We start from the raw sequence: 23,645 nt of genomic DNA, 5'->3' as shown, positions 1-23,645 counted from the left end.
TGATGAATGGGAACTGCTGATAAATCCATACAAATGAGAACTTTCTGGAAGGTAGGGCAGTGATGAAAGACAGCTGTTTTTTTATTCTTTTTTTTTTTTTTTGCCTGATAGTTCCAGATTGTCCTTTTTTACTACACTTTTGGCTCTGCTTGGTGTGTACGTATCCCTTCCTGTACTGCTAATGGTTGATTTCTTTCTGAGAGTGCTGATTTCTAAAAGGATGTTCCAGATGGGAATTTGGGGGTTAAACAATTGTAACTCAGAGCTAGACTTAATGTTTTTGGCTCACTTGCTGCTTACCCTTATATCATGGTTTAAAAAAATAGTTCTTCAAACATACATTTTTTAATGAATAGGTGGCCATGCCAATTTAAAGAAAAACCTGTGTATGCTGTGCTGACTATAGAATAATTATTCTAGCAGTTAATTCCATCAATAATGTTCATTAATAGAAATTTTATATTATTGGTTTTTTTACCTTTACCAGGAATCTCTTGTTTTCTTGCTTTATGAATATTTGGAACGTAATTATAGCGATTGCTTTATTCCTCTTCCTTGAGAGAGCTGTTTTTCTCTCCCTTGATTGTCCTATTTCTATGGTGTTTTATAGTGCTAAGCTGCCTCTTATGCTATCTTATTATCAACCCTTAAGCTCATTAATAATTCATGCTCCAGCTGTGTGAATTGGTAGCTTTAATTAGCTATTACTATTTTCCAGAAAAGACAGTTTCATGTATGAGTGTTATTTCATGGAACAAACTGCTTAAGAAATGCATGCATTTGAAAATGAAATAATTTATTTGAACTGTGTTTTAGGCTCCAAATTTATTCTTCACTGTATTTCCATTTTATTTTAGGTTTGAAAGCTTATTTATAAAATATTGTATTTGTAGATTAGCATATTTTCTGCTTTCAATGCGTACAATATTTTGGGAATGCTTTTGCATCGCCTTTTGCCAGTATCCCATTCCCATTGCCATGTCATCTCTCAAGTGGTTAGCTTTATATTCCTTTATGGACTGTAAATTTGTGAGCCATATAAAGAGCTGCTTATGTTCTTTTCTAATATTTCATAAGCTTTTGTACTTAGTCTAAACACAATTAAGTATTTCTTAAGGACTCGAAATGATTACTTTCAGCCATCATATTTTGAGTCAGTTGACTCCAAGGGCATTGGATCTTCAATCAGGTGGAAGCTGGCCCCAAGACCAGGAGAGCCCAGGCGTCTCTGTGGAAGCACAGTTAGGGCTGGTTTGAGAGGCCTTTGCATATGTTGATCTTCTGATCAGAGGGCACGGCTGTCCAATTATCCTGAAAGCTCTCATAAAAAAAGTTTTAAAATTAAATTACTTTGAATTCAATTTGAATGCTTCAGAATTCACAGGAAATGGGAAGTGCAAGGATGTTGCAAAATCCCTACCACAGTTTGCTAAATCCTTGGGCTTAGAAAGCCATTGGACTTGACCAATATAACTTTGAGCTAGTCTTTTTTTTTTTTTCTTAAAAAGATTTGTTTATTTATTTGAAGGGGGGCAGGGGGAGAGGGAGAGAGAAAATCTCAAGCAGACTCCCCATTGAGCATGGAGCCCTATTCAGGGCTCGATCTAGTGACCTTGAGGTCACAACTTGAATTGAAGTTAAGAGTCAGACTCTTAACCAACTGAGTCACCAGGCACCCCCTGCAGTACTCTTTTTAAAGGGATAGTGAAATGATTTTGTGAAGCAAAAGTTCTACAATTAAGAAAATCCTTAGAACTGGAGAATTCAGAAAACTATTTGAACTTAAAATTTACTTGGGTCAATTAACTATTTCATCTGAATAAGTGTCTACAGACAAAGTTGAGAAAACCCAAGAACCCATTCAATGGATATATTTTTATTTACTGATACAATGAGAGTATATACATCAGTCTGGGAAAATGTTCCTACTAAGACAAATTCTTAGATATTTGGAGGTTTGCATATATTTACTTTCTTGTGCACTATTATGTTCAGGCTGAAGACATCTGGGGAAGATTGTCTGCTATAAATAGCCTTCAAGTCTTCTGGGATCAAAGTTGGTTTTTGGTCACTTGCTAATTGCCATTTGAATTATAATTTCACAAATTATAAACGGAGGATTAGGTCTCAAGGTATAAAACCCATTTCTTTCCTCATGAAAAAATTAATTTATTTCTGTGAAAAAGGTGTCACTACCTTTCACTCTGATTTTAGCTTCTTGGGATGAATGAAATGGGAAGGAGTTCTGTTTCCTCATTATGCTATTATACCCCCTGTTCAAAAACCGTGGTCATGTTACATTTTACATTCTTTTTTCTGCTTTGCCTTGTTAAGGTTTCTGTGAAATGATTTCAAGAGCTGATTGCATTTCAGAGCATGGTTTAAATGGAAATATGGGTCCTTAAGGGAATTTGTGTTATCTTGGAGGCACTTTAGAAGAGGGGAAAGGAAACACAGATCCACGTGAGGAGGAAGCCCACATTTAGGTGTGCCTAAGGCAAAGCCATATTAATGGATAGAGGTGTATTTTATGGGCACTGTACATCATAATTGTTAACCTGTAGCTTTGCATTTTCACCTATTTTCATCAGAATTATTTTGGTTGCAAGTGACAGGCAACCCAGTCCAGAGTGGCTTGCGTTGCTTAAAAGAGGGGGTTTATTGGCACATCTGAGTGAGATGTGATAAAGCTTCAAGTGTGCTTTGATTCATGGCACAAACTACATTACCAAAAACCGAGTTTCTGGTATCCATTTCTTGGATCCGCTTCTTGACATTGGCTTTGTTTTGTGACCTCACATAGTTATGACGTTTCCGTTAGCAACTCAGAGATTTCAATCTGCGGTGAAAAAGCAGGGACCTTTGGCTTGGGGCTCCCAGGAAATATCCAGCATGTCACCAAGACGAGACTGGATTAGGTTACCTGCGTAGCTTACACCAATCATTGTGGCCAGAGAAGGTCTGACTCTGACCGAAGTCCCAAACTGCATGTGTGGGAGCCACAGAGGGGGCCCACCCAGGTCACAGTATTCGAGGGTGGGAGGAGCAAATCCCCAAACAAAAACTGAGACAGTTGCCGGAAGTGGGTAAGGAGCTCGAGGAGACCAAGGGCAGATGTCCACTACACATACCATACAGATCCCTCCTTGGCCTTCACTTAATAGATAAGCATTATGTGACGTTCGCATTCCCGGGACTACTCCAAAAAACTCTAAAACCTGAATACCATCTGAAGTAGAATCATTTAGGAGGAGGAATATATATTATTTTACATTCCTCCCCTCAAAAGAACAAGAATTAACAGTAGTTACATCTTTAAACATTAATTACTTTTGAGTATTTCCAAATATCCAAGTATTTGATGTTAAACAGGCAGATAGAATTTGAAGATGCCTTGAAGTTTATCTGAATCTGGTGTGCAACCTTGCAGAATCTGGTAAAAGCTGTTAACTGTCTCTCCAGATAAAGGTACGTGGGTATGTATGCACAAAATATGACATACAATTTGGGGGTTTAGTAACTCCAGCTGGAAACTGATGCACTCGCACTGCGTATCCAGAGCTGGAATACCTACTGTGATACCCCAGCAAGAAGTCGTCCAGTTTAGATTTGAAGTCTCTGTGGCATGGACAGACTTTGGCCCTGGGAACCCCGGACAAGATGCTGTCCCAACCTGCTAGTCACCTCAGAAGCTTCCTTCCTCAAGGCTTCCCTTCTCATCCTTCACTTTAAAGCTTGGCTTTTGTTTTTTTTTCCTTTGTCTTTGAATACGGGTTCTATCCCCCATGTGTGTTTCTTTTGGATGTGTTTGTTTTTCTTTCTTCTTCTTTGGACGATCTAATGAGCTTTCTGATGGTGATTCCTGTTAAGGTGTTACCTCCGAAAGTACTTCCCCCGGAGAAGGGATCCTAGATGTTTGCTCCTCATCCAGTTTTCCTGAGAACTCAGAGGTTCTTCCCTCAGGAGTGATTGGACAACCCCCGGCCGGGAGCTCATGGCCACTAGAGGGCGCCAACGCCACCTTTAGTTCCTCTGTTAGTTCCTGCTTCTGTTGAACCCAACTGTGTCCTGGGGTAGCTTCTGCCGTTTTCTGTTCATTCTACCTTTTAGGGCCCTATGGAGCAAGCACCAATGTGGAGTGGGGACACATTTACTTAGGATATGTTATCCTGGCCGTCTCACCTCCAGAACTGAGCAGCGGCTCCACCCAAGTCATACCCGAGAGTTACCCCATCGGGTATGAAAATACTGGAGCCTCTGGTACTGGAGAAATGGGACTCTAGCTGCTGTATCTGCGGTTCCCCTTTTTTGTCTATTCAAGCCAATGCTTCTGGATGGGAGGTCAGTTGGAAGGCGGTCTTAATTCCCAGTAATCTACCTGCAACTTGTTTTGGTGGGTGTAGGAAAGTGGTTCTGTAATCTGATGGGGTCAGTATTCCGTGGCTGCCCAACACGAAGAGGTTTCATTTTCACTTGAGTGGGTGGATCAAGTAGACTTTTCGGTGTGTGTTCTCTCCTGAGCCCTCATTTGTTCTGCAATCAGTAGATAAGTGAAGGGCATGGTGCTGGCAGCATTATTGCAGCCTCTTGCTCTTTGTTTCCCAGAAAGATTGTCTTTGTGCCAGTGGCTGGAGCGTTTCTGAGCATCTAAAATGTGGTGCTGCTTCGCCACGCTGGCAGGGAAGCCACTGGCGGTGGCTTTTCAAGTGGTCCTCTGAACTGGGCAGGAGAAAGCGCTCAGGGGAGCTGAAGCCAGAGTGTGACTTGGACACTCTTTCCAATCTGTGCTAAACACAGGATTGCAGCTCTTGTGTAACTAACCTGCTGCAGGAATCCTCCGAGCACGGAAGCAGGACTGACACGAGGCAGACGTGGCCGCCCAGAGGCTTGTTATGCTCGGTACATGAGTCAGCATTTCTAAAATCGCCACCAGGTGCCAACGCCCCAGAGGAAGGGGGGTAAGCTAGGAAGCAGCTCAGGGGGAGTTAGAAGTGAAGCTAGATGAGGTCAGCTCATAGCCGACTCCACAGGAAATAAGGGAAGGGGAAGGTAATACTGCGGGGAGAAATTCGAAGGCAGGAGTGAAGCATTGTGTAACCAACCAGGTGATGCACAAACACAGAAAGTATTAGTGCTGAACGGCTGAGTGGCAACAGGCAGCACAACGCTAACGGGACTGGGTGCTTTGTAGTAACCTTGCTTGGACAGATGGCTGACGCTTACGTAAACGTGGTTGGAGTTTTAGGTCAATGCGAGGTAGTAATGTTTTCTTAGATCCTGGCCACTCTCTGATTTTGCCTCAAAGAAAAGTAGGACAAAGGCTAGAAGAAAGCCCATTAGGGAGATCCTGGCTTACAAAAGGCAGCCTTAAAGGTGGCCAAGCAAGTCGATTCCCAGGGAGTTTGGAGCAGATCTGTTGGCAGCCCTCCTCGTAACCAGTTTCTCTTGCTCTTAGCAGCTGGGCTGGCTCAGCACCCCCGCCCGTTCCCAAGCCAGTTGCCAGCCCTAGGAGGCAAATTAGTAGTCTTTACCTCATTCCTTCCTTCCTGCCTCCTTCCCTCCTGTTATTCTTTCCTTCCATCATCTGCAAGTATTTACTAAGTACCTACTAGGAGATAGGAATTGTGTTTGGTATTAGGATTCAGAGGACAGAATGCAGATGCAGTCCCTGCCATCACAGAGCTTACAACTGAGTGAAAGAGAGAATCAAATAACCATAAAAACACATGTCTCAGATAAACCTTGAAGTGCCAGGAAGGGAAGGCACAAGATGCTATGTGTCTAACAAGATGGCATGTCTCGGGGCTCCGGGGTGGCTCAGCTGGTTAAGCGTCTACCTTCTGCTCGGGTCATGGGTCCTGGGAGAGCGCCACATCCGGCTCCCTGCATGTCGGGGAGTCTGCTTTTCCCTTTCCCTCTGCGCCTCCCTTCAACTTGTTCTCTCTCTCTCTCTCAAATAAATAAATAAAATATTTAAAAAAAGAGGGCATGTCTTAGTTTGGGGGCATTTAAACTGAGGTTTGAAGGACAGATAGGAGTTTCTAGTTAGTTGGGAGTGGGGAGGAATGTTTTGGGTGATTCCTTATGTCTGTAAAGGCCTTATGAAAGGAGGGAGCATGAATATTTGAAGAACTGCAAATAAGACTATAAGTAGTTGGAACACATAGAAGGAGAATAATCTGATAAGAACATATGCTAAGATCTGGTTCTCTATCTTATTTATTAACAATGGGAAGCCATTGGTATGTCCTATTTTTATTTGAAAATTTATTTACTTATTTGATAGAGCAGGAGTGGGTGGGGGCACTGGGACAGAGGGAGAAGCAGACTCCCCACTGAGCAGGGAGCTTGCGGGGGTGGGAGGCTGGAGGGGTTGGAGTGCTTGATCCCAGGACCCTGATGTCATGACCTGAGCCAGAGGTACCCCAACCATTGGTATATTTTAAGAACTTGGGAAGCAAGGGGTAATGGAGTGGAGATGTGATCATGTATACACTTCTAGAAGAATATTCCACACAGAGTGGAAGGGGCTGTGTGAGGCTATGGCTGCTACGGGATGGGAGTGGGAAGCTGTCATTATCCAGGGGAGGTGATAGTAGCCTGGATTAGAGTGGTAGCAGCAGACATAGAGAGAGGTGATAGTTCTGGCGGATTTTTAGAAAGGAGAGTTGGCAGTCTTTGGTGATGGACTGGGTATGTGGTACATGTGTGCGTGTCTGGGTGGGGGGACTGGAAAGGTCCAAAATGACTTCCACATCCTTGGCTGGCAGAACTAGCTGAGTGTGGGAACCACTCACTGAGAAAGGAAGCAGGAGCAGGGACAGACTTTGTTGGAAGTGGGAAGTGGAAAGTCATGAGTTGTTCTTGGACATATTGAACTTAAGGGACTTTTGCGGTATTTTTCTTCCTTTTTTAAGATGGGATTTGAAGTTAATTTATAGTATAGATGAGAATCTTTGACTCAGTATTTGGAGCCTGTGGAGTCCCCACCCTGGTTGCTCAGCTTCTGTTCAGATCTGAGAGGGACTATTTCAGGGCTTTGGGGGACAGCCACGCTTAACTTCCAAGGCTATTTATGACATGGACAGTTTACATTTATAAACCTTGGTTTCCTCTCCTGTAAAGTGGAAGACTCATTGAGATGATATATGTATTAATTCCTATGGCAGGAATCTGGCCTTACCTTGAAGTAGTGATTCCATAGGCAAAGCAGTTTGCATGCGTGACTCAGGAAACGTTTGGGGGGATTTGTGTACACCCACTTAGGTCAGGGCTATTTCTCTATCGCCTTCCCTGGTCCTCAGGGATTTGTGACTCTATGCTGCTCAGGAAAATTCCATGCCAGGAGATAGCAGAACCCGTCAGCCTGCTCACCCAGCACCTTCTCCAAGACAGACAGGAGTGTAGTCCCCAAAGGGACTGTTTGAGGACATCAACTGATTACATTCAATTTCTTAAGTTGGATGGTGGTTTCATGAGTATTCATTATCATGCTCTCTAACTTACTTAACTATTCTTCAGCTTATTTTGCGTGGATCAAATGTGTCAAAGTAAAAAATGCAAAAGGAAAATAAAAGAGAAGAAAAAAGAGTGTAGTCCCAATAGGGCCCCTCTCTGTCGAATTTTTCTTCAGTTTATCTTTCTTTCTCCCAAAGCTGTGTCGCACAAATATATACTCTGGTTTTTCCATTCACTTTACCTTCGTTTTGTTTTGTCAATTCCAATATTCGTCTTTTCTAATCATTACCCACAGTGTGTGGGTCACCTTGTGCAACATCTGGCACGTAGAAGCTGTTCGACAATCATTCACTCCTTTCTCAGCAGAAGCTGGGTGTCCTGCATTGACAATGACTTTCTCTGAGGCTCTAATTGCTCAAATCTGAATAAGCAGTTAAGTCACCTTGGGGAGCAGAACTTTCGTCCCCCCGTTGGTCTGACATTCATGTGAGATCCTTTACAGTTGGTAGAAGATCTTGAGCCCTAGTGAGATTCTGCTGGAAACTGGGATCCCTCTAGCTGTTTGGCCAACTACTAGGCTTCAGAGATGTCATTGGATTTCAAGGCTTCCAGGGATACAACATGGCTGGGTTTAGGAGAGATTTTTTTTTTTTAAGATTTTATTTATTTATTTGACAGAGATAGAGACAGCCAGCGAGAGAGGGAACACAAGCAGGGGGAGTGGGAGAGGAAGAAGCAGGCTCCCAGCGGAGGAGCCTGATGTGCTCTATCCCATAACGCCGGGATCACGCCCTGAGCCGAAGGCAGACGCTTAACCGCTGTGCCACCCAGGCACCCCTAGGAGAGATTCTAATGTGCTCCCCTTGGAAGACGACTTTGGCCATTCTGTATGGAGCATGGGTTCCAGACCCGTCTTTGGCTAGAGAAAGTTTCTCCAGAGTCTTTATGTAACTATTAATAATGAATGCTGAACTCACCTCTGTTCACTCAGTATATGCTCCTGATGTCAATTCAGTTCTGCTTTTTACATATCTTATTAGTATGGGAGATTGGAAATGGCTGTAGCTTTCTCATTCTTATCAATGGGAAGGTACTAAATTATACATTTTTATGTAAATCGTGCTAATTGGACACCATGCACAGAGCATTTGCATGTTTTCTCAGGTATTAGGCCATGGGAGTTTGTTCTTGCTTTTTAATTTTGGAGAGTAGGGCTTCAACTGGGAAATATCAGATACGCAATTCAAATATGTTTAGCAAATGATTTACCGAAGCTTCGTTTCTTGACCCTACTCTTGCTCTTTTCCGTTAATGCGAGAAAATATGTTATTCCATAGGAAATTTTAATGTGATACTTGTCATTTAGTCTCAAAGCAAATAGAAAATCTGCTTGTAGCTTTGTGCTTCTCACTAGAATGATTTTTTTCAACCAGAAGGATATTCTGAAATCGGAGTTTGGCCTTTTGAATACTGTGGGATGCGCAGGGAGAAGACCCTGCTCGGTGTTTTCCCAAATCCTCCCCCGATGGCCGAGCCGCACGCTGCTCCCATCTGCCCACATATTTCTGAGCGAGGGCTTTACAGAACCGCGGCTGCAGAAGTTTTCTTTTTATACCAATCTAAACACCAGGTTCTACTAAATGCAAATGTGATGCACATGATTGGAGTGATATCATTTTATTAAAACTCTTCTCATAACCTAGCTCTACAAGGCCTTCTGTTTCTATTATAGCTCGGTTATTGATGCTAAATAGTTCAGCAAATCGGGTTGTTGAAGCGCATCTGCCGTGCATTATTCATTAAGCATCTTTCACAATTCAGAGCTGTCTGTTGCCTAAGCCTGGAGTCCCCGTAGCACCGCTTCTCCGGGAGTGAGCTTCCTTTGCGAGTTGAGAAATGGAGGCCCCGGCACATCCGTCAGGCCAGCACTTGGTTCCACTGTTGTCCTCGAAATGTAGTGCATAATGGGGAAAAGGTCTAATTAATGTTCTACAGTAATGTGTCTGTTTATAAAGAAATAATGTACTATAAAATTAAGGGACGTATAGGGAATGTACCTCCTAATGGCAAGGCTGGCATTTTAAGTGATCAGTAAATCACTTAAATATTAAGACTTTCTTGAACAAGGGTAATAAAAGGAGACATTTGGAAATGGTAGCTACCGGTACGTACAATTATCTAGTAAATGAAACATTTTTATTGTGGTCACAGCGTTAATCACATTGTAGAACAGCCTGATCAGGAAATGTGAGAAGTGGTGTCTGAATTTTTTCATTTCTGACATGATTCACTTCCACGTGAGTCTGTAAGACCCAACTATTTAAGCCGGTGCGTGACTTTCCACAGAGGACAGCCGTGCTTTCGTTTCCTGAGCAATTGTTTGTGAAACTGCTGACATTGCTGCTTCCCAGGGTTAAACCCTTCTTTATTTGGACCAAGGTGTCTAGGCGTGTGACTTTTTCAGCTCCCTCCCTCTGGGCTTGTCTTTTTAGCTCTTGGGAACAGAACTGTATTCTCAGGTGCTTTGTGTTCCCCTGACGGGGAAGGGGGGGTTCTCCCACTTCTGGCTTCTGCAGGCATGATCAGTCCTAGGGGGTCTTGTCGGCCCAGTCTTTGGAAGATGATGTCCCATTGCTTGGAAGGAAGAAGCCTGAGGGCTAACCTATACACCTTAATGTTGCTCAGGTGTCCCCAGAACTCTTTTGCACTCCCTCTTGACCAGCCTCCTTTGATCATAGAGGTCACATCCGGAGAAAGTGAATGAACTGTTGGGTTTTCCTCTAAAGGTTCAGGCTTTTCCATTTAACTCCTCTTTTCTGGCATAATACGATTTGATCATCGAAATCTTCTACTTTAAAGACTTTAAACAACACGCTTCCCGAAGCATGGTGTGTGTGTGTGTGTGTGCCCTTTCTCACTAATTAAAATAAAAATTAAAAAAGGAAGTTAATGAATGGTTATTTTAAATAGTTATAATTAAAGAACTTGGAGTCTCCACTCTTTGCGTATCATGCATGATTAAGAATAGTCTGCAAGGGGGGCGCCTGGGTGGCGCAGTCGTTAAAGCGTCTGCCTTCGGCTCAGGGCATGATCCTGGCGATCGGGGATCGAGTCCCACATCGGGCTCTTCCGCTGTGAGCCTGCTTCTTCCTCTCCCACTCCCCCTGCTGTGTTCCCTCTCTCGCTGGCTGTCTCTCTGTCACATAAATAAATAAAATCTTTAAAAAAAATAAAAAATAAAGAACCAGAGCTATTTCTTGAAAAAAAAAAAAAAAAAAAAGAATAGTCTGCAAGGGGCGCCTGGGTGGCACAGCGGTTAAGCGTCTGCCTTCGGCTCAGGGCGTGATCCCGGCGTTATGGGATCGAGCCCCACATCAGGCTCCTCGGCTGGGAGCCTGCTTCTTCCTCTCCCACTCCCCTGCTTGTGTTCCCTCTCTCGCTGGCTGTCTCTCTGTCAAATAAATAAATAAAATCTTAAAAAAAAAAAAAAAAGAATAGTCTGCAAAATGGAAATAGTTTGTAAAGTGTGAAACCAGTAATAATGCATTCAAGATGCTTTAGAAAGCATCCGTTTATACTTAATCTTTTGCTAGGCAAATATATATGTGAGATAGACCGTCTGGAGAGGGCTTTGAAAAACAAAATTGTCAATTCCAAGATGTTGTGCTTAATGGATTGTGGTGTCTGAATCCCAAATCTCTACTGATGAAAATTTGGCAGGTTGGGAAGTGAGATGAGGGTTTAATGAACAAAATCTAATCGAAGAGATGGAAACACTGTTCCTCTTAAATACAGAGAAATTAATGGCCTGGAAAAGGCATAAACAGTTTCCGCAGTGGCAGAGTGATTTCTGGAACGAGGCGGACAGAGGCTGGCTGGTTGGACTTTGTGCCGGTCAGTCAATGACTGCCCTCCGCTGGACCTGCCCAGCGGGAATGATCATGCCTGGTGGGTCCAGGGCAGATTCCTTGCTTTAGTTTCTATTGGTGCTCCTATTGGTGTTCCAGGACCCTGCAGGGAGGGGCTTTCGATTGGCTTAAGGGCCAATGGATGTTTGTTTCTTTAATTTGGTAGAACAGCATGTAATCAGGACCTTTCTTACTGCAAGCTTGAGTCGTGAGGACACAACCACTGTTGGAAGATGGGGAGTTAGAGATTTCAATCAGTGGGAAAAGGTTTCTCTGACAACCAGTTAATTTTCTGCTCTAAATTCGGGTCAAATTTCTCTTCTAGTATAAGTTAACGAAATCTCTAAGAACTGCCTCTAGTTGGGATTTAGTTATGTGCCAAGCCAGTTGCTAAGGGCAACCAGGGCAGAGGCAGTTAATTAATTAACCTCTGTCACTGTGGACAGGTTAAGCCACTGAGTTCTGGTTCGAAAGCAGACGGGCAGGTGGGAGTGCTTTGCCGCTCTTGGGAGAACAGCCTGGACTCCACCCCATGCCCTCACTTCACCTCCATTTCCTGGCAGGAAGCTAGTAACTTGTCGAAGAATCAGTGAGGGAGGAGGATGAAGAGGTGGGGCACTCGGGATGAACTGAGGATGAACTCAGGACACTTATGGAGGAAAGATCCTTCAAAGGGAATAAAACAAAGCCAGGAGACAGAAATAAGCTATCGGTTAGTACCTAGAGGTGGCCACAGGGCTCTATTATCTCTGTGTGTGTGTGTGTGTGTGTGTGTGTGTGTGTGTGTGTGTGTGTTGTGGGGTGGTGGGTGAGAGCTGTGAAATTTCTGGACAGTTAAGAGTTAATTCCAGAGCTGGCAGTGAAGAGCACACAGCACTGTGGGGTCCAGGTGAGTGGGGGGCCCTCTGCCTGCAGTGCTAATTGCCATCAAAACAGTATCACAGGATGGCAGGTGAATTTGCTCGAGAGAGGAACAAAGTAGAAACACTGGGGGCTTTGAAGTTTTAACTTAAACCAAGGAAAAAGCAAGAGCAGAGCGTAAGGGCTTGCTTCCAAGTTAACATTTAGAATTAATTAATATGAATTATAAAGAAGATGATGACCAGCAGTCCTGGGAGCTGTTGGAAATGTTCTGTATCTTAGACTTCAGACTTACTTTTTAAAATGTTTCTCCAGAGAAGAGTTATTTTTATATTTGAAGTTTGCTTTAATTTTGCTAAGGATTTCTTGTTTTTAAAAACAAGTAGAAATTTCTTGATATTAAAATGTATTTTGCTGCTGTTACTGTTAAAATACGTCTGTGGCATCGCATTGGCTCCCTTTGAATGATGAGACTCAGGATCAGCTATGTTCAGGGCAAAATGGGGGGCAGGCAATTTTATTCCCATAGAATCTGGTCTTGCTTCCTCTACTGACTGGAGAATAATTATAAAATTGCTGGAGAATTAGGAAAGGGGTAAGAGATGGAAGTGGATTGTGTGTGTGTGTGTGTGTGTGTGTGTGTGTGTACCTACTAGAAGTAAACTCTGTATAGCAGGGAACGTGCAGTCTGGTCCACGGCCATATTCTCAGTTTCTGGCTTATAGCAGATACTTGACAAATAGTTCTTTACACCCACCTACAAGGCCCTGCATGATCTGCTCCATCCCTCTGCTGACTACGTCTTTGTCCTCCTTTCCCACTTTTTTTCCTACTGCCCATTCAGCATTAGTCACATTTTCCTTCATAATCCTTATAAACCCCAAGTCTACTCTTACCGCAGGCCCTTTGCACTTGCCATTATTTTAGCTGGAATCTTCCTCCTGGATTTAGAAATGGCTCTTTTTTTTTCACTTTTAGGTTTCCGTTCAAATTTCATCTCATCAGGGAAGCTTCCCAGACCCTCTATTTAAAATAGCAGCCCCATTCCCACGGCCTTCCTTGTTCCTCATCTCAGCTTTATTCTTCTCCTTTGCATTTATTAACTCTGGCATAAACACACACATATATCTGGCTTGTTGATTGGTTTGTATTTCCTCACTAGGATGTAAACTTAACGGTTGAAAGGTTTTGTTGTTTTGTTCACTGCTGCTTTTTGGGACCTAGAACAATGCCCGGCACAGAATAGATGCCCCCTAAATTTGTGGAATGAATGAAATTTCACATATTATTTTGACTATTCCTACACATATTAATAGTATAGGAATTGTAGCTCATTATTTTTCTACTTCATTCACATATATAGGTTAAAACAAATGATTTCAGTGGGTTTTATTCCAGAAACACCTTTGACAAGCTGGAATGGTTATTTCCATGAATATTGCAAAATGGATAATTACTTTGAGAATTAAAAAAAAAAGCGATGCAACTTAAAATACAAAAGAAAGTTCAGGATCAAAATTTAACTTCCATTTGCTAGTACGGGGTCAGAGTCAATTAAAAAGCATGACCGCCTCTGTCCCCCCACAATGACTTTGAATGCTTTAAGGTTCGCAGCCAACTTTCCTTGTTGCTGCACTGGTTATAACCCTCAGACCTTAGCGTGGAGTCAGAGACCTGCGATCTGGACTCTCCAGCAAAACACTGCTTTTTTAGATCTCAGGTGGGAGACTTTCCATTACTACCAAAGTGACACCACGCTCAAATTTTAGATGGTAATGCGTGAGAGCTGAAATTGCAAAAAAAGAAAAAAAAATTCAACCAAGAAGTGATTCTTTTGTGATATACAATTTCCTGAAAATATCCAGAATTAAAGGGAATAAAACTGCTACTTACCATTCTTTTAAACAAAATCTCCCTTTTAAAAAATGTAGGAGGTTGCTTTTGTTTGCTTAATTTTGAGAGAAGCTTTCCCTAATACAATTCTTTAAGGAAGTACATGGATTAAAAAATAACAGTAACATGTTCTCCCACAAAATAATCTGCTTCCCAGTAAACAACTCCTGGGAACAGTGGTGAATAATAGAATCAACCTTTGAGGGCAGGGTGACGGACTCACAGGCACCGTGTGGATAGACATCAAGATGCTTTAGCTCTAAGCGGTGATTTTGAAGTAAACTTCTCTGCATCTCATCTGATATTTTGCTCTTGGCGGCATTAGCCCAGCGAAAGTAGTGACTGCTCCCCCCCCACCCCGCCCAAAGCTGACAAAGGAACATTTCAGAGAGGGAAGCTAATTTATTCTGACTGCTTGTCAAGCATCAGCCTAACTAGCCTCATCTTTTTGCCCTAAAAGGTGCCAGATTCTAACCTCTGCTGCTGTGGCATCGGCATTAAATAACAAAATGGCAAAGCAGCTCCTCTCCGGAGGAATGTGCATTAGGACGGCACCATTAAGAGCAGGGAGTACTTAAAAGCAGTGATCTTTTGAAATCGGGGGCCAGAGGGTCAGCTATGTTGACCTTCATTTCTCTCCTATTAGCAAAAGACATTTTTCTTTTTAATTCAAAATGACTTATCAGGAGAGTGACCGCATTTTCGAACCTTTTATGTATGTGACGCACCACTCGTGAGCGTGTTGCTGCTTGAAGCGTGTTTGCAGCAATAACGTCCAGTCATCCTTCCCATGACTTTCTTCACAGAGGGCTTGATGAGTATGTTTTTTTGACGTTGGGGGGGGGCGGTATGTGTGGGGGGCTACAGATTTGGGAAGTTTTCTGTTAGCCATAGGAAAATTCTTGGGTCATGAAAAAGATTTTTTTGGCTGAAGTTTACTCTAATCAGCCTGCCTATGCTCTCCAACCAGCCATCTCAAGGGGCTGGTTATGTGTCCCGTGTACTGTCTGGTGTTGGGATGGAGGGTGCGGGATCTAACGGCAGCCAGACCTTGCAAATGACCTTTCAGAAAAGGGTGCTTTAATGAGCAGATAACCGCTGTGGGGAGTTGAGGCTCATGGCCATGGGGAATCTGAGTGACATTGTAGAAAAGTCGGCTTCAAAGTTGTCCCACCTGAGAGGTGAGGAAGCCGATTATCCACTAACTGTCCACCTGTCACTGGTTGAGGGCTATTCCTGGGGCTACCAAGTCCCCAGTGCTTTCGGCCTGTCCTCTGTGAGGACCAAGTCTCAGGTGGGAGGTACAGGTGCTTCCAGTAGGAAGCTGTTGGACTGGCCTGTGGGAGAGTGGTGAGCTCCGAGGCAGAGACCTCTTGTTCATCATGTATGTTCCATGTGTGTTTCATGACAGCATGAGGACTGTTTTGAGTTTCCCACCTGGTACCTGGGGCAGGGACATGGAGTTTCACTGGAAAACAGATCGCCTTTTACGTTTACTTTATTCTAAAGTATATAACACGGACGTGGCGGAGAAAGAGAGCTAGCACAGGAGACTGGGAAATGGCCAAAGAAGTCGAGGGCTGTCTGGATGGGGACAGAGGGGTTCAGAAAGCAGGTGCAGGATCCGGGTCTGCATGGGGCACTGGAAAGCTTATCAGGGTGCGGTCTACATCAAGACTTCGACTTAGTAGGAGCCCTCTCCTTGTAAGGGGCCATGGTCAAATCCTTCATTCTGTTCCTGGGATTCTGTACCTTCAACTCCTTTACCTGCTTCACAGAGATGTTAAGATAATAAAAGGAGATAATAGATTTGAAAGCACTTCTGAAAAGAAGTACTTTTTTGGAGAAGGCTACTATTTAACTGTTGAAAATATGTTATGTTCAAGTTAAAATTGTTCAGAAGAGCTTAGTGCCTTTAAAAAGTGATTGCTGCCGGCCACGGCCATTTTGATGGACAGTTGTTGCCTCCCAGCAGAAGGGAGCGGAATCATCAATTTCCATGGTGTGTCTGATGACCTGTGGCTGGAAGGAGAACCTCGGGGGTGATTGGGTGACTCTTATCTCAGGGAAAGCTGGCAGCTTGGGAACAAGGGGACCCGAGAGGAATGTGCTCAGGCGACAGCGGGAATTCATATCCCCGCCTGATCTGGAAATCCATTTTGATAAAGTGAATAGGACAGGGGAGCCGGGAATAGAACTGCAGGGGAAACAGTTTCTTGTTGCCGTTAGAAGTGGGTGGAGAGGAGAGTTCTCACTCTTACTTTTGGCAGGAAAGCTTTAGTGTTCTAGTTGATGGTTCGAATGCTTTGATACCTAGTCCGTTGGGCACTTGAAGGGCGGAAGCTGGATGTGGATAGGTCCATAGGGTGGTCCTAGCGCTCCCCCTCTAGCCCATCCACTTCTCAGGGGCCCTCCAGGCAATGTATGGGGCCCCTGTGCCCCAGCCTAAAAGACCAAACTCTGTCCCTTTTGTAAACAGCTGCCACCAGGGCTTTCCACACCAGGGAAGCATAGCCTGAGTAGGGAAGGTGGCCCAGGAGAAGAGGGCCACACAGGCCCTGGGGATGAGAGTCTCCCATTTGGGCAGAAAGTTCCTGGGCACTAGAGTATTGTCTAGAAGGAGGGAGGCAGGCCTGGGTGAGAAAGTCCTTTGACCTCTTGGACTCTTCACCCTATGGGGATTGGCACACCAGGAGAGGGCCAGACAAGGGGAGGATCTCCAATGTATGGGACCCAGGACAGAGGTTGAACTGATCTGATTTGATATCGGACTGACTTTGCCCTTGGTAGTTAAAGTTTTAAAAAGTCATGAGCAGGCAGATTAACAGTGAAAGCCCCTAACTGTCCAGTGAGGGATAGAATGGCAACTCCAGGAAGCTGCTTATAGGAGGAGAAAGGTCACTCAAGGCAAACCCTCCAAGGGGTCACCGTGTGACTCAGAGTAAAATCATAGTTTTTGCAGTGGCTACAAGGCCATGCCTGACCTGCTACCCATTTGTCCCATGACCTCCTTGACTTCATTTACTTCTCCTCCACCTCTTCCAGCACATTCTGCCTCATCCACGCTACCCTTCTTGCTGCCCTTCAAGGGTGCTGGGCACGTTTGCATCAGCTTCCCTTCTGTGTGAAATGCTCCCTGAGAACTGCCTGTGGGCTCTCTTCAAATGTCACCCTCTCCATCACCTGACCCCACCAGCCTGTTTAAAATTGAACCAGGCGCCCTGATTCCCTATTCCTCTGTCTTCCACTTCCCTATGTATCAGGTAATAATTTACTTACAGATTTTTTTTTTTTTTTGTCTGTTTCTCCCTTTGGGAATGTAGACTTCAAGAAGGCAGGTTCCAGCCCTAGCAGAATGCTGGGCACACAGTAGGTGCTCAATAAATCTTTGTCCAATGAATGAAGTACCTGGAGTAATGTAAGTAGCAAACCGTGATGGAATTCATGAACAAAGAAAGATCATCAGAGTTTCTTAAAAGGTATGGGATTTATAATTTCTTAAAATTCTTGCTGTATGTAGAGGGATAAGATTGAGATATTTAAATGAAGGCTTTTCTCTCTCACTGTTTTTCTTGTGGCTTCATGGGCCTCACTTGCTGGGCAGCAGCATTATCTCTGAGAAGGCAGATTCCGACCAGAGCAGGAAGCCCAAGGATTCCAGAGGAGGCTCCTGAAATCGAAACCAAAATCCTGTGAGAAGTGAACCTTGAACTGTTTCATGGAGATTGGGTTGTGCACATTCTGCCTCTTTTCTCTCCATCCCTTTTCGTTTGTTCCTTTCCTCTTTGCTCTGCTCTCTGTTCTCTTTCCTTTCCTCCTCCTTCAAGCTTGGAGCAAGGCACTGTGTGAGGCCTGTGGGACTCAGAGAGGGATCAAGGGCAGTTCTCAGGAGCTGATGGGTGGGTGGGGGAGATTTCCGTGGGAGGAAGGAAGTCATTTCAGCAGGATGTAGAAAGTGCGATCATGGACGTACACACAGACATCAGCCCGATGGGCAAGTGACTGGCTGCCGGGGGAGCACTGGGCTACACGGGTAGAATTCTACACATTGGAGCTCTGCAAGAATGTACAGTTATTGTTTAGAAATTCTGAAATGATTTTACATCTGAAAGGCAGTCTTTGGTTATTGAAAAAAGTCACCATCTTTTGGCCCCAATTTCCCATCCATTATCTCTCTGTCTTTCTATACACACAAATACACTGATATATACATTATCAGTTACACAATTGGTAAAGATATTATAAACATGCCAGCACCACCGATAATTATAGCAACTACCATGCATAGTGCCAAGCCCTTGGCGTGGGTTATCTCATTTACTCCTGTAACCTGTGGAGGCAGAAGACTCTGCCATTATCCTCATTATTGAGGAAACAGAAGCGTCGTGAATGAGATAGCACACAGGGACATCAGTATTTGAAACTTTCTGATTTAGATTGTCCGTGTGTCCTTCCCACATCACCAGTATGGGTCATAAATAAATTTATATTCTAAGATGTAGGGGAGACACATGTGCCAAAATATGCTGCTGGGAAAGTGACAAAATCAATAAGCAGCAAATGCATGCATTCCAGAGAAATGAAAAACTCCCACGATTGAAGAGGATTTAGTGACTACTGCTTGTATCTTCAGTGCCGTGTAGAACTTGCCTGTGACTTCCTGTCATGAACAGAAACATGTGTTTTATAATAGTGCTCACTTTCCTTAAAGTACTTGATAGAATTGTCAAACTTTTATTTGACGGTTTTAGAGAATTTTAGTGATAGAGAGTTAAAAAAATGGAGTCACATCTCTGCTGGCCTGGTATGGTGGGGATTTCGTTGTAGCACTTTATCAACGAGCTTTAATCCTGTTATCTAAGCACATCAGCTTTGTGGTTCTTATATCTTATTCCTATTGAATTGTGGTAATGGGGTAGTGGTTCAAATACTTTCCAGTTATTCCCATGGTACTCTGTGCTAGCCAAAAAGCTTGAAGCGACGCATACTATTTTCAGTTAATATTTTGCAAAGCCTTGTGATTCACATAGCACTTCGATAACCAGATAGTGATTTCTAGTCATGGAGTTTTGAGACATCTTAGATGACCTCCAGTTACCTGCAGGGATGCAAAGAATTTACATTTCTCTAATGAAATATACTAGAATTTGTTTATTGTTATTTTTAACATAGAATGGATTATCTGTATCTGGCTAACTAGTGGGGGACCAGTGGTCCTTTTTGCTTTGATTACTATTGATTATAGTTTTGGCCACTATTCAATGTGCCCACTGCCACTGGTGTCCCTGTATACCTGAGCTCCATAATATTTTCAATGAGAACCCAAAATATGGGACTTCACTCAATGGGTTTTATTCTGTGTGCCTTTGTACTTCTGGTTTCTATTATTCATCGTGTTGCTTAGTAAATAGTAATTTGTAACCCACTGATGGAATCAAGACATGTATATTAGCCCCATTATAGAACTTTCTTCAATTCCATCTCATTCAGTTCCATTCAGTTCTCTGCTTTGAGCCGCATATATGGGTGTCTTTAATTGGAGTCACTGAAGGTTCCTGTTCCCATATTATCTTACCTGTAACAATGATATGCTCATCAAAGATTGTGTAATAAAGTGGTTCCGTAGCGGCAACATAGGTCTATCCAATGGGCATGATTCTGGAGAAAATAGAATTTTCAGAAGTAAGCCCGACTGTCTTAAAAGTAGATGAAGACGTAAAGCAGAAGCTCCCTGAGAGCAGGGGCCATTTCTGTCTCACGCACAATTGGAGCCTACGAGGTGACAGGTAGTAGGTACTCAGGGTGTTGGAATGACAAGCTTGCTTATGAAAGTGGTGTAGCCTGATTTCAGAAATTACTTACCACTCTAGATGTGAACCTGGACCCTCACATGGGGAGAGGAAGCCAGTGAAACTGGACTGACTTCCTAAGGCATGGGTAGCGGCTATGGCAGCCAGTGCGGATCTGGGTTAGGTTAGACGTAAGTTTTCACTCACTCGTTTCTTACTCTATTCATTGTCATTCTGCTCTTGCCATGCGGGGCTAATCCAGAATCATTTGTGATTCAGTACTACAGGCAAATACATTTCAAAGTTTCTCCTTAGAGTAAAACCTTGAACTTCCTCTCATATATTTCAAATTTACATCTCAAAACTCACTGTGAAGTGACTGCTTCACTTCTGGACTCTGCCCAGTGCCTAAAATAGTGTAAAATAGTGTGAGTGCTAAAAATACCTGTACTCTGCCGAAGAGAGTTTGCAACATTCTCAGTAGAAGCTTTAAACTTTTGCTTAAAGGTTAGAGAAAGTTGGCTCGATGGCAAAAGCAAATTTATTTAAATACCATTTTTACACTCGTTTCATAATAGTAACATTTTATCTTTTTTACAATGATTTATAGGCACTGGAGCAGAACAGGGGAGTCAGGGAAAAAAGCAATTAATGAATAAAGAAAAAGTACCAATAGTGAAGGGGAAAAAAATCTTTGGAAAGCCAAAGAAAAGAGAATAATTGATGGTTCCATTTTAGCTTAATGTTATTTCTGGATCTCTTTTATAATGTGTTATTTACTGCATAGTTTATAGTTGACAGAAAATAAACAGCATTTGCAACATAATGTCTTTGGCTTTGCCATGTACTTGCTCATCCCAGTTGCCTGTCACGTTAGAACTTCAACCAACATCCGTCAAAGTCTTCTGTGATGGAGTCTGTTTTTAATAAGCCCAGCACTATAATTACCTTATTGCAAAGTTAAAGCCAAATGACACTTATGATGAAGGTTTCATGGCTAAACAATAAAGTCAGTGAAGCATATGCATACCAACTGTCAGACAGGAAATAGCTGTTCGAGGATTTGTTTCTTTATTGCTTGACGAGGGTCACTTCATTTGTACTTGGAAACTTTGCCACAGCTATAACAGGGAGCAGAGAAGGAGAATGAGTCACATGGAGGATAACTTAGAAAGATACCATTATTAATAGATTTTTGGGAAGATTCATTAGGGAGCATTTGTGCTCAGGAACATCTGTGCTAGGTGTTTGCACAAGTATTTAACTTAAAACTCCCTAATAAACCAAAGAGTTAAAGCACTGTTCAGATTTCACATGCAAAGAGACTGAGGCTGTGAGGCCACCCAGCTGATAAGTGATAAAACCAGGCTGTGAACCCGGTCTAGATTATTCAGAGTCCCATGTGGTTTTCCTTGGTGTTACAGTTGCCATACGTAAAGTATCTGGGCTCATGCAGTCCAGATTGTGGCCTGCTTGGGAATGGAATGTGGTTTAGACATGTCCACATACTCAGTTACTGAAAGCGGGAAGGCAGAGAGACACTCAGATGAATGATCCTCTTCTGTATTTTATGGCGCAGATCCATCTCCATTTTACATTATTTGAAGTTTTACATTTTTGTGACAATCACAATCAGTTGTGAATTGATGTATCAGTAAGTATCACATACACGTCGCAGCATCTTTCATCAAAGAAGCTCTGGAAGTAAATGGAGTCTTGCTCTCATCTTAGCATGTGTGGAGGATGATGACAGAAGGGCACTGTGTCTGAAAGCTGAAGAGCATCACTTTAATTTAATGGATGGTACAAAATGAATTTTTGGATCGTTTGTCTTATTCAGAGTTACCAGGCTACTAAATCTGGGCTACTTTTTTCTCCATCTCACAGCAGAAATTTGGGGCTTTATTCCTACTCTTCTCTTGAATTACTTCTGGGCAATGGTAAGAACAGCAGACTCTTTTTCCAGTTCACTTGAGGGTTCACATTGCATCAACCTCCAGAATCGCTCTGCTGGCACATCTGGGATGGAGAGTGCCCTGCAGTGTCTCTCTTTCTCAATGGAGTCCTTCACCTTGGGGGCACCAGACCTGAAATTGATTTACTAAGCAAGGAGGGTATTTTGATTTTCAGGACTGACCCCTACCAAGACAGGATTTCATTTTGTTTTTGTTAAGAACCAATAAAGAGTATAAATAACTTTCACATGGTCAACTCACAGTCACAGCATCACAAAATCTGTGTAAAAGTAAGTTGTATTCAGGCTAGACAAATGAGCAGTCAGTCACTGCCATACTGTCTTGGCAAAGATGGAAACTCGGTGGAAATCGACCTGTTGGCTCTTCGGTGGCAGCTCTGTACAGTGCCTGGAAATGTCCTCCACGGAGCTGTCGAGGACCGTGCAGCACACAAAGGGCAACTAGGAAGTCGGTTTGCAAGTGGGTTGTTTGAAAGCTGGAGCCCTTCCTCACTAGGCATGGTGCTTACCCTTCTCCACTTCTCTTCCTCTCCTTAGTGTATTGTTTCTAAGGTTGGGTTGGGGGGAAGGTCTGGGGATTGGAGTGATCACTGGCCAGGGGAGAGTTGTAGGACTGGTTTGGCTTTCTCCTAGTAAGCTGTGGAGGGGGTGTCTGGCCCTCAGTTTTCTGCAGAGTTCTTTAAAAGGTGGAGTATCTAATGTCTCTGTTATTACCTTTGTCTTGTGCTACTGTTTCTGAGGCAACAGTGTAAGTTCTCAATCAACATTTTGTTATATTCACTTGTCCTACCCAGAGGCTCTGAGGTTTCCTCTCATTTCTATTAAGAATACTAGTATTGTATCTACAATTTCAGATCTGGTCGCTTTTCATGTTCTACTTCTTCCTCTTGTCATGTATGATCCTTTCTTGGTATTAAACTTGCTCACATCCAAACCAGACACACACTCAAGTGAATAGGACCGATTTAGTTAGCAGAGGGAAAAAACATCAGTGAGGAGACCATGGGGATGCACCCTGGCCCAGCGTCAGAGGGAGAGTGGATTCACTTCGGTTTGTGCCCAACCATCGCTTGGATTTAAAAATTATCAAATAATTTTGCATGTTATTTCTAATATCCATGCAGGTACAAAAGTAAAACAAGAATGAAATAACTTTATGCAAATGTGTATTATGTGAAGTGATCTACGTGACTACACCAACGACCAGGGATGAGCAGGATGAGGAAAAGCTACCACGAGTGTGGGTTATTTGGGACGGCTTCTTGGAAGTGTGAAGTGTATTTAGGATACAGAGCACAGAGCGGACCAGAGAGTCCTGGCCTTGGTTGGGGAAGGGGCAAGGGAGACCTGGGTAAAGCAGTGGGACTAAGCAGACCCTATTCTGCAATGCTGTAAGTTGAATTTTAAAACTGTAATAATAATGAGCCTGTAATTACTATTAAAAATAAGATTATGGAGGTCACTTAATACATTCACATTAATGCATATACCTTAAATTTATGGAAACCATTTTTAGTGTCAGTATTAAAGAATATTTCTTAAAGTGTAGTCTTGGATATAACCCACATCAGAATCACCTGGAGGGCTTGGAAAAAAAAAGTATATTTCTGGGCCCTCTCTCAGACTTTCTGGATCTGAATCTCTTAGGGTGGAGCCCAGGAGTTGACGTTTAAAATAATCTCCCCCAGGGGATTCCTATACTCACCAAAGTCTGAGAATCAATGGTATAGAATAAGATAAGTGTCTGTGTACTTTTATAAT

General features: G+C 43.1%; 1 long non-coding RNA gene across 5 annotated transcripts in view; it reads left to right on the top strand.

Moving 5' to 3' along the window:
* The first annotated feature begins 11,540 nt into the window (after positions 1 to 11,540).
* The window catches only part of LOC123793426 (uncharacterized), a 384,501-nt gene continuing 372,396 nt past the window's right edge, over positions 11,541 to 23,645 (top strand). Inside the window, exons 1-2 of one of the 5 annotated variants that reach the window (XR_006779963.2) lie at positions 11,541 to 12,078; positions 17,444 to 17,599. This is a non-coding gene — a long non-coding RNA (uncharacterized LOC123793426). The remainder of the gene's footprint in view (positions 12,079 to 17,443; positions 17,600 to 23,645) is intronic. The other 4 variants (XR_006779969.2, XR_015723073.1, XR_015723072.1 and 1 more) reach the window with 4 other exon arrangements.

The sequence above is a fragment of the Ursus americanus genome, chromosome 35 (genome assembly GCF_024610735.1).
Source record: "Ursus americanus isolate L20-20 chromosome 35, mUrsAme1.1.p, whole genome shotgun sequence".
NCBI lineage: Eukaryota > Metazoa > Chordata > Mammalia > Carnivora > Ursidae > Ursus > Ursus americanus.
Note: the sequence above shows the minus strand (reverse complement) of the source record. Positions and strands in the feature narration are given on the sequence as shown.